The following is an 11,404-nucleotide window of genomic DNA, read 5'->3' as shown; positions in this document are numbered from 1 at the left end:
GGTGTATTTGTAAAATTATGTAAATGTTTAAGGAAATGGGTTCAATAATTGTTTGGTGATTATGTTGAGTAGGTGGCGTACAACACTCGATTTTGTTTATGTCTTGGTCGAGGTGCTTAAGGATCGGGTTGTTACATGTGAGTCTGTGAGCTGTGTGCTTGAGCCCCAAGTTTCTTGAGAGTGACTGTAAGAGTTGGTGGTAGTCTTTTTGTAAGGGAGAGTTGAGGGTGTTGGGGTCCTTCCTATTGCTTCTAGAATTTTGGTGAGTTGGGTTTCGAAGGGGTAAGTAGAGGAGCAGAAAAAGCACTAGGCCTGTTTCTGTTTCTGTTTCTGTTCCCTATCATTCAGTTCAGCTGCTGCAGTGTATGTGTAGCTTCTGTTACAGTTACTGCTACAGATTTTTATGTCTGTTGTCCCTTTGACTTCTGCTGTCAGTTATGGCTGACTGTTATGTTGTTGACTGATATGGCTGTCCCATGGGGGCTTGTTCCCTTGACTGCAGTCTGTTTCCTACGATGATGCATACTATATCTGTTGCTGTCAGTTCTATTCTATACAGTTCACTTCTGTTTTGCTATTGTTTTGCTATATTCTGTGAAGCAAGTCAAGTCCCTTGCTGTCAGACTGTACTGCTATCAGTTGGTTGAAATTCTGAGCAGCAGTGGCTTGCTTTGGTATCATTGTATCAGTTATTGTGCATATGGGTTGGTATCCTGTTGTTGGTAGCTCTCCATTTTGTATTGACCTATCCTTGGGGGATTGTCCCTTGGAATGTTTATGCTTTTCTAGGGGGCATGTCCCAAGTTTTATCTTGCATCCCTTCTGTTGTGTGGGTGCTGTTGGTAAGAGTTGTGCTTTCTTGGCATGGCTACTAATGTTGCTTGCTATTGGTGCTACTATACTGCATGTTGCTGTAATGGCAGCAGGTAGATGCTGCTGCTGATGTTTCCTAGGGCTACTGATCTGTTGTTGCTGATCCGAGTTCTACAACTGTTTTGTTGCTGCTGTTGCTACTACTGTTGCCTGTTGCCGTAATGGTAGCAGTTAGCTGTTGAATTGTACTGTTTTTGTTGCTGTTGTCCATCATGCTTCCAAGATCATTCCACCCCTTGTGCTATTATGTCTTTCAAGTTGTGCAGCTAGGCATTCGGAAGATCAGTTTGACATTTGATATGTCTACCCTTTTTTTTGGGTAATTTAGCTTGAAATTAAAAAAAGGTTAACCGAATGTACAGCCTACAAGTGGCACACCCCAGGAGGAAAAAAAAAAGAAAAAAGAAAAAGAAGAGTGAAAAAAGTGCGATAACCCATGCATAACCCGCATGGAGAGTAGAATACAATAAGGAGTGCAACAAACATGCATTGTGCTTTGATATCATACCCCATTGCACTATCCATCTATAAGGAATGATAGCACAACGGGGTATCATATACAATGCAGTGAAATAAAGCGAAAAGAAATGATAAGAGAACTAACAATATCCTGGCACATCCCGCCAGACTAGGAAATAAAATACATAGCCATAGCTGAATAAGGAGACGATGATGAACCATCGCTGAATCATTGCCGCTACAAAGTACCTTGGCATTGAGGGAAGCTGAACAGCAAACATAGAAACTAGGCACCGAGAAGAGGCTCGATCCGGAGATGATGATATTCGACAGGAGGACCAAACCTACACACCACGCCATTGCATCCAGTCTAATACACTCTCATCCAGATCTCTAAAGCTCGCCAGAAAACAACCTATCCTCAACCAAAACCCGTAGCCACAGGTCTCCAAAGATGGGATAAGAAGACCAAGATTCCAAAGCTTCAACCTAGCACAGGAGCATCAAGCATAGCGCCTACTTCTAAGGAACAGAAATGCAGAGGACCGGGCATCAAGAGAGGCTCAATCCGGAGATGACGACATCCGACAAAGCTACCTCCCTAAGTACCTTGCTCACCAAGCCCAATCCAACCGGTCTAATACTCCCTCGACCAAGTACACAATGCTACCTATAACATAAAAGAGAGACAGAACAAGGGCCTTGAATCCGACTGCCATTAACAGAGCATTACCTCCGAATCAACTGGCATCCCATCAACAGTGCAAAACCACTGAATCATCTGGTTACAAACTAAGGCACACAAGACTGCAGAAGGAACCAAACCATCCCGCTCAATCATTGAATCACCACTAATCTAAAAAGGACGGGCACGGTCACAACCCTACTACGCTAGAACAACGGCCCAGAGAAGCAAAGAAATTTGGGTTATAAACAAGCCTAGCAACAACGCTAACACCTTAGCCCCATAATTGGGCAAAAACAACCTGTGATCCTACTGCAATTACCAATCTACTACAATTACCCATCATCCGGCAACACACTGGGGATGTCAATTAAATCCATAAGATAACCCGATCTTAGTCCAACAGATGACTGCCCATCGAGGTTCTCAAAATGATCTACAAGTCTAAGGAACCATTCGAGTTTCTCAAGTTGGACATACACGTCAAAGACATTTCAAAACCAGCTTGAACTAAACTGGCATGAGGAAATTGGGCATAGTTGCGCGTCCCTCGCACCATCACACACCACCAGGAGCTAGCTCAACTGCCCAATACCAACAATAGATTTTGGAAAACCACAAATTAACATTCAAAACCAGTAAACACAGGAACATAGCATCCGAATTCAGATTTTTTTCCAAAACCTGATTGGAAGCCAAATTCTGTTACCAATTCTACTATCTGAACAGAACCATGGTGGACAGCCTCCACATACGATTACCCATTTTGAGACTAACAACCAGAAATATGACTTCTCCCATATCTGATTATCAATTTGCCCAATCTAAAATAGAGTAGAAATTGACCTAGAATGGCAATAATAGTACGCCTCTAGGAAATACCTGTATGAACCCACCTCCGACCATGGACGAACCCATCTTCGTACGAGGAGCAGAGATCCGACCATGGACTAACCCACCTCTGTGCCACCGTCGCACCTTAGCGAGAATGGAATGAGATCGGGTGTTGAGATGAGCAGAGCTTGATACCCATGGTTCAGAACCATTTGGGCTTTGACTTCGATGGTGGGTATGGAGTGAATCGACCGGCGACCCACCTCTGGTGATGATGGGTAACGAAACCCCTTCGTTGATGGGTATCGAAACCCACTTGTTGAAGAATTGGTACCCATCTTGACGACTTGTTAAGATCGCCGTAGCTGATTTTGGAAACCCAGAAGCAAAGCGGAGGTCTAACAATTAGAAGAAATCCGATCAGAGCTTTAGATTACCTCTACATCAGATTTTATGGATGATTTTTAGCAAAATCGGGTGATGAACACCAAGGGAGTGCATTCTCTCAACCCTCTATCTCCCTCATGCGAGAGTTGGTTGATATGTTTATTTGGTTGTTTTCAATAATATGTAAATTGGTTCTTTATATAGTCAGGTTGGTTCTTTCTTTTCAGTCAGGTTGCACTAAGTGTAATCCTTTTGTCATGTCTTTCGTATCACTCTTTTACGTGGATAGAAAACAGGTGTTCTATTTACTTCTAGTCCTATGTAGTCATTTGGCGTAGGCTTTCTTTTTTTATTTTCGTTTCATTTTGTTTTCCTCTTGAGGTATGCCCGTTGTAAGCTGTACATTCGGTTAGCCTTTTTTTTATTTGAAGCTGATTTACCAAAAAAAAAAAATCATACATTATGCAAATTAAAGCAAAATGCAAATAAATAAATAAATACATAAGTAACCCAACCCGATCAGTTTACACTAGCTATGTAGCTATGTCCGTTCAAGATAACCATGACTTTGATGAGTTTTGTGATTGAATGTTGATAGCTAGTATGTGTGATATTGGTTTTCCGGAATTTGTCACAAATATTTATCTTAAAATTGCCCCAACGAAACGACATTAAACCGAACTCATGACAAAATTTCGAGAAATTGAGTAACGCAAACCGGAATGACAAAATTTGGAGAAATCGAACAACATATACAAAAATAAATGTTGGCAAAATTTGTAGAAATAGAAACAAACATACTGAAATTATGACAAAATTTGAAACTTAAGGAAAGATAGAAACAGGAAGAAAAGATTGTGATTTTGATTCCCTCCTATATTTGGTTCCTATTTAAGAGGAAAAGAAAAGTGCAAGCTATTTTTCTTGGCACTCTTTCTAGAAGTACTTTCTTCCCACTTTTCTTAAATCCGTCCACAAATCAAGATCCAAACACCAATTTAGGGAATCACTGGTGTCCACTGGAAACCATAATATGCCTGAACCCATGCCTAACTACTGCTATGTTTTAAGTTACAATAAGTCTAGGTACACTACATCCAACCACTTCACCATCCATTACATATTTTGTAGGGCTCATCTTGGGTCCCAAAAAAATACAAAAAAATATTTATAAATTTTAAAATAATATATTATGGAGCTTTGTAAAAAACCAGCTCCAACAAATATTGGTAAGTATTATTTCTTGATTCGTAAGGGCGAAACTGTGCAGTTAAACAGTTTAGTATTTGTGTTTCGTTGGCACCTTCCCCATTCCCTATTGTTTTGTCTTTGCCAATAGTATTGACCATATTATGAGGAACTTCTTGTGGAATTGAAGTGGGGAGGGTAGAAAACATGCATTTGATTGAAAAACAGAAATTTTCTCTAGTAAAATTGGTGCTTCTCTTTCCAATCAAAATTAACTTACTTTAATCACAATTCAATTTGATATTTACTTTAATTTACCTTACTTTCCATGCGGGTTTTATCGCACTTTTTTCACTTTTTCTTTTTCCTTTTATTTTCCTCCTAGGGTATGCCCCTTGTAGGCTGTACATTCGGTTAACCTCTTTTAATTTCAAGCTAATTTACCCCAAGAAAAAAAAAATGGGGCTTCTCTTTATGTAGCTAGAATATTGAGAGTAGCTTCTGCCCATTGTTATAACTTAAAGAGAGATGCTACATACACTACCATCCATTCACTACACCATTCACTACATTTTTTATGAGGCTCACCTCGGCTCCCAAAAAAATACATAAAAATGTCCATAAATTTTAGAATAATATTTTATGGGGCCTTGTAAAAAATCAGATTCAAAGAATATCGGTAAGTATTATTTCTTGATTTGTAGGGACGAAACTGTTTAACTGCACAGTTTCGCCCCTACGAATCAAGAAATAATACTTACCAATATTTGTTGGAGCTGATTTTTTACAGAGCCCCATAATATATTATTTTAAAATTTATAAATATTTTTCTGTATTTTTTTGGGACCCAAGATGAGCCCTACAAAATATGTAGTGGATGGTGTAGTGGTTGAATGTAGTGTACCTAGACTTATTGATGCTACATACACTACCATCCATCCACTACACCATTCACTACATTTTTTATGAGGCTCACCCCGGCTCCCAAAAAAATACAGAAAAATGTCTAAATTTTAGAATAATATTTTATGGGACCCTGTAAAAAATCAGATTCAAAGAATATCGGTAAGTATTATTTCTTGATTTATAGGGACGAAACTGTTTAACAGCACAATTCGCCCCTACGAATTAAGAAATAATACTTATCAATATTTGTTAGAGCTGATTTTTTACAGAGCCCCATAATATATTATTTTAAAATTTATAAATATTTTTCTGTATTTTTTTGGGACCCAAGATGAGCCCTACAAAATATGTAGTGGATGGTGTAGTGGTTGAATGTAGTGTACCTAGACTTATTGCAATTTTTATGAGGCTCACCCTATAACGCCCTGATTTTTCAAGAAATTTCGGAAGCATTAAGCCTAAAATACATTGAATTTTATAAACTACTAGGCCCCTATTTGTCGTTATACAAAATTTACATTAAAAATAAATATAAAAAGAATCTAACATTTCTATTTAAACATCTTCAGAGCGACTCTAGTCTTGATACAGATTTCAAGAATACTCAGTCTCCGTTCTTGGTATTCCTCCTGTCTCAAACAGCTCCACCATTTAACCATGCATCATCTGGCAAATTCATCGCCAAAGCAACCGATTTACCAGGATACAAACGTATCCGTGAGTGATAATTCACCCAGTAGAATAATCTCAATCCTACCAACCCCTTACTCTATAATTAACAGTTCAACAATATAACAATTGATAATACACAGAAGGTACAGAATAATAACACATCATCATTTTCTTTACTATATCCATTAACTTATATGAAATCTAAGGATCTTCTCCCCAAGATCCTTTCCTCCCACATCCACTAACTACAACCGTCTCATGGGTCCACCCTTCCTCTTGCTTGTCCTGCACCAGGGTCACTAGGTGAGCGCATCTAAGTTATGTACCTAGTATGTTCTCACTTAAGATCATAACAGGAGGATCGAGTCATCCCATGACGCATCGTACATTAGGGTCGCACATCACCTAATACTAACTATAACCGTCTCATGGGACCTATTTCCTCTTGAACAAAGAAGCAAATTTTCGCATGACGCATTATACATTAGCATCACAACATTTCTCAACACTGGGCCCCATTGGTTACCCATTTTAACACAGGGCCCCATTGGTTACCCTTGCCATCACCATGGCTCAAATCACAATCCAAACAATCACACTTCCAACACTTTATCAATTTCCATTTACTTAACATCGTCTATGTGAATCACTACTCGTAACCACCCAATGAACCTAAGTCCATTCTAGCACGTACAACATGATACAATCAATAACAGCTCAAACACGATACATTTCAATGAGATAACAATATGGGGCGAGAAAGTAAAGCACGTAGTATTTTATGAGCGGGCCGATGCCCTTTTGGGTTGCTTAAACTTTTAATAAACATCTCTGTTCATTAATAGTTAACCAGGATAAATGAGTTGTAACACACATTCAAGATTTTTAATTACCAAAGTGTGACAAGTAGGGTAAACATGAAACAATACATAGTTTAGGGTTAATTCTGGAATCAACGTAAGCATGAGGGCTAACTGCAATTTCAGTACCCTTTTTTAAAATTTCAACGTTCATGAACAGTGCTCATTCGAAAAAAAACAGAGCAAAACTTCGGATCACTGGGCTTTGATCCGTGAACCGATTTCTTCTATTCTAACTCATCAAGATCATCATTTAAGGACTGAATATACTTAGGGAGAGGTAGGAGAAGGATTATAATACCTCGGTTCCGGCCGAAACAGCGGTTAACGGGTTCGGACATTTTCGGTAAAAACTAAGAAGACAGCGGCGACTGGGACCTCAAGCTGACTTTGGGTGAGCGGTGGATGTTTCCGATAAATTTGAGAACTTGGGGTATGATGTTTGAACCGGATTCTTGTTCGGGTGAATGTAAAACCGAAACACATTTCTTTGTCTCTCTAAACCACCATTTTTTTTTTTGGAATCCAAGCTTTGGCTCTCCTCTCTCTCTCTCTCTCTCGTAGTGGAACAAAAAAATGGGAAATGAAAATTAATGGGAGAAAGTAATACAGGATAAGGAGGAGAAATTATTTCCCTCTCTCCACTATCTCAGCCGAATAGATGGGGAATGGGGGAGGGATTGGTTGTTGTAGGGAACGTGGGAATGGAGTGTGGAAACGTGGGATAAGTATGGGTTTGGTTTGGATAGGATTTTAGTTAGGGTTTTTAGGGTTTAGTTAGGAATGATAAGGGATTAATATAAATGTGTGCATATCTAAAGTATAATAATTTTCGTATACGATTTTGTTTGTAATATCAATATACACATAATAATGTATTTTAGTTAATTAATCTAACTAATTATTGAATTAGTATTTAACATTTTAAATTTGTATTTAAAAAAAATAGAGTAAAAATCAGGGTCGTTACACACCCCGGCTCCCAAAAAAATACAGAAAAATGTCCATAAATTTTAGAATAATATTTTATGAGACCCTGTAAAAAATCAGATTCAAAGAATATCGGTAAGTATTATTTCTTGATTCGTAGGGGCGAAACTGTGCAGTTATTCTTGATTTGTAGGGACGAAACTGTTTAACTGCACAGTTTTGCCCCTACGAATCAAGAAATAATACTTACCAATATTTGTTGGAGCTGATTTTTTACAGAGCCCCATAATATATTATTTTAAAATTTATAAATATTTTTCTGTATTTTTTTGGGACCCAAGATGAGCCCTACAAAATATGTAGTGGATGATGTAGTATACCTAGACTTATTGATAGGAAAAATCATGAATAAATTGAAAATTGTGCCGACGAAACTACAATAAACCAAAATTATGACAAAATTTGAAAAACCAAAATACACCTACCAAAATCATGATTTTTATTTTTTGTGAAATCACCGTACAACATAAATTATCATGAATACGTACTGTAAAATCGCCCCTACGGACCTACAATCAACAAAATTCATGGCAAAATTTGGAGAAATCAACACCCACATATCGAAATCATGACAAAAATTGTAAAATCACCATAAAATAGAAAAAATAGTAATTGTGGGCTAGAAATTGCAACTTACGAAGTCTAGCCATATCAAATCGCTATTTCGGGTGCCCCTTTCTTCTTCTTTTTTTTTTTTTTGGTAAAATAGCTTGAAATAGAAAAAAAGGCTAAGCAAATGTACAGCTTACAAGAGGCATACCCCAAGAGGAAAACAGAAAAGAAAAATAAAGATTGAGAAAAAGAGCTACGCCAAATGGCTACACTGATCTAAGCCAAAGGGTATAGTGAAAATGATACAATGAAAAGAGATCCACATGTTTCCATTCCTTCAAAGAGATGAAAGAGAAACACATGCCAAAAGATGAGGTTTTGCACAGTTATGTTTAAACAAAACATGCTTGACAGAATTATGGGCATCATGCCAAATAATCCCCCTCAACTGAAGACGAACAGCCGTAGCACTGGGTAAGACAGCAGCAACCACTATGTATCATTATCAACCAGCAGCGGATAGCAGTCTGATCTAGCAGAACAACAGCTTCACCATGACAGAGTAGTAGCAGTAGCAGTAGTTGGTGGCTGATAACAGTTCAGATTGTACATCAGCAGCAGCAGCAGCAGATAAGTAAGTAATGCTATTGCAGCATCAAACCAGCAGCAGCAATAACAAAGCAGCAAGGGAGCAGCTATGTAGCTATGTACAACTATGTTCAACAAAGCAATAAGACACATCTTCTAGCAGCAATAAGTAGAAGCAGGAATGAGCTAGGGACATGCCCCTTAGAAAAGCCTAAACACTCCAAGGGACAACCCCCAAGGATAGGTCAAAGCAAATTGAGAAGCTGTTGATAGAAACAGCAAGGTACAACAAACAAATGCAAATGCAGTACAGCAAAGGTACAGACCAAAACAGTCACCAAAACAGTTATCATTGTTTCCAAACTTGCAACGAAAGGCAGATGCAGCACAACTGCACAACTACAGCTACTGATCTGAATATGCAGATTAGAAATAGTTACAATAAGAACTGTTGAACAGTTAACATACACAGCAGTAGCAGAAATTCCAACCCATTGTTAACTGTCAGAACAGTTAACATACACTCTAGCCCATGCACTTCCCAATGTCACCATTAGAAAGCACACAAACTATATCCCAGCCATGGAATTAACAAAATTTGTAGTAATAGCAGGTGCACAAAATGAATACCACAAGTTCACTGTACCAGAATACTTTGGTTCCAAAATACTCCGAATGTAACAGGAACATATCATGAGTAATAGAGGTAGCTAATCAAACATTCAAGCTTGGTATATATAGGGCTCACTCTTATACTCCCTTGGAAACTCACAACTCCTGCTCTCTTTTCCAAAACCAAGAGAATGGGTCCCATTTCTCCCTCCACTGTTCCTCTCTTGACTCCCCTGCTAATTATTACCTCCTCTCTCAAAGAAGGATAGGGCTCTAGCACACAGCTCACATGGATTTCACACATTATAGTAAGATCACTCATAAGTTATGAAATGTAAATCCAGTTTACAGGTTGCAAGATAACTACCTGAATACTTGGAAGTAATAGAAGGCCAAAGTGTGGAAACCTGTGAATGCGGCTGCTCTGAATGCTTTGGTAACTGGATCATGTGAGTCCAAATCTCCTGGTGATGGAAGCTGAAGGATCAAGGGGGGATAGCTGTGAGGCTGAGCCCCCTTGAATAGTGACCTGCAATTGAAATGATATGAGGGGAAATCAATTCTAACAAGTATGATTAGATTAATGATGAATGTTCCACAGTGAAAGTAAATGAGGAGGTCCCTTGAACTCTAAGGACAACAACCTGTTTCTGACCTCATTTGAAATTTTGTTAGCGACCACTCCAGGGGGCAGCGAATATTCTGGAACTTTCTATAATTCCTTTCAAACCATATTTGGTGCACATATACTGTAAACACAAGCTTGGCAACTGTGACTGCCAAGGATTTACCCTTTAAAGCGGACAAATTACTTACCCACTACTGCCAAGAGGTCAATCCTACCATATGAGGAGTCTTAGGGGACAGAATTCCTCTATTCTGTGTAGCTATGGGACACTACATCTAGGAATGAAAACCATATCACTTTAGCCCAGGTGATAGCAGGGAAATGAGGTCTCAAATGTTCCTAAAGGGAGGAGATGGTAAATTTCCCAGAGGAAGTGAGAGTCCAAACGCATCTATCTCCTACGGCATCATTGATGGGGACTGTTTGAAGGTCAGACCTTCATTAAGATCAGGAGATTGAGTCAAAGGGAAGGCCCACTAATTTCCCCTTATAATAGCCTTCACAGTGACATCCTTGGGAAGCCCTGAATCATAGACAATCCTAGGTCCAAATCTTGGTAAGAGGGGCCCAGGGGGATGCCAGTTGTCAAACCACAAAGAGGTTAATTGGCCATCCCCAATTTTATACTTAATGAGGCTGGACATCATATCTAAGGTTGAGGATTTTCCTCCAAACCCAAGATGGGTCACTTGGAGTTTTAACACTCCAGAAACTCTTTCCCTTAAGTAAGTAAGACTTAACCCATTGACACCAAATAGATTGCTCCCCCTTAGAAACAAGGAACCAAATATGCTTGGCTACAGCTGCTTTGTTCCAAACCTCCAAAGATTTAAAGCCCAAACCACCTTCCCTGATAGGGGAGCAAAGATGTTCCCATGAGACCTTTGCACCGGTCTTCTTAAGATCAGGACCTGACCAGAAAAAGGCTCTAAGAATTGATTCAATCTCCTTAATTACCTTCTTAGGGATAATGAAGAGAGATGACCAATAAGTTTGCACTGAGAAAAGAATTGACTTTATCAATTGAATCCTACCAGCATAAGATAGGTACCTGTGGGTCCATGACTTGGTTTTGGCTACAATCCTACCAACCATGATTTTACAATCAGTGTGTTTGAGTTTGGTGGATAGAAGAGGTACCCCCAAGTACCTAACAGGTAAAGACCCTTC

General features: G+C 38.9%; 1 long non-coding RNA gene across 1 annotated transcript; it reads right to left on the bottom strand.

The window, feature by feature from the left end:
• Positions 1 to 1,298: 1,298 nt before the first annotated feature.
• Positions 1,299 to 3,398, bottom strand: LOC131314447 (uncharacterized). Its single transcript, XR_009196402.1, has 2 exons — positions 2,977 to 3,398; positions 1,299 to 2,935 (listed from the first exon to the last, which is right to left on the bottom strand). It is a non-coding gene; the product is annotated as an uncharacterized LOC131314447 (long non-coding RNA).
• Positions 3,399 to 11,404: the final 8,006 nt, after the last annotated feature.

Source organism: Rhododendron vialii, chromosome 13a (assembly GCF_030253575.1).
Source record: "Rhododendron vialii isolate Sample 1 chromosome 13a, ASM3025357v1".
In the NCBI taxonomy this organism is placed as follows: domain Eukaryota; kingdom Viridiplantae; phylum Streptophyta; class Magnoliopsida; order Ericales; family Ericaceae; genus Rhododendron; species Rhododendron vialii.
This window is presented reverse-complemented; position numbering and strand designations above follow the sequence as displayed.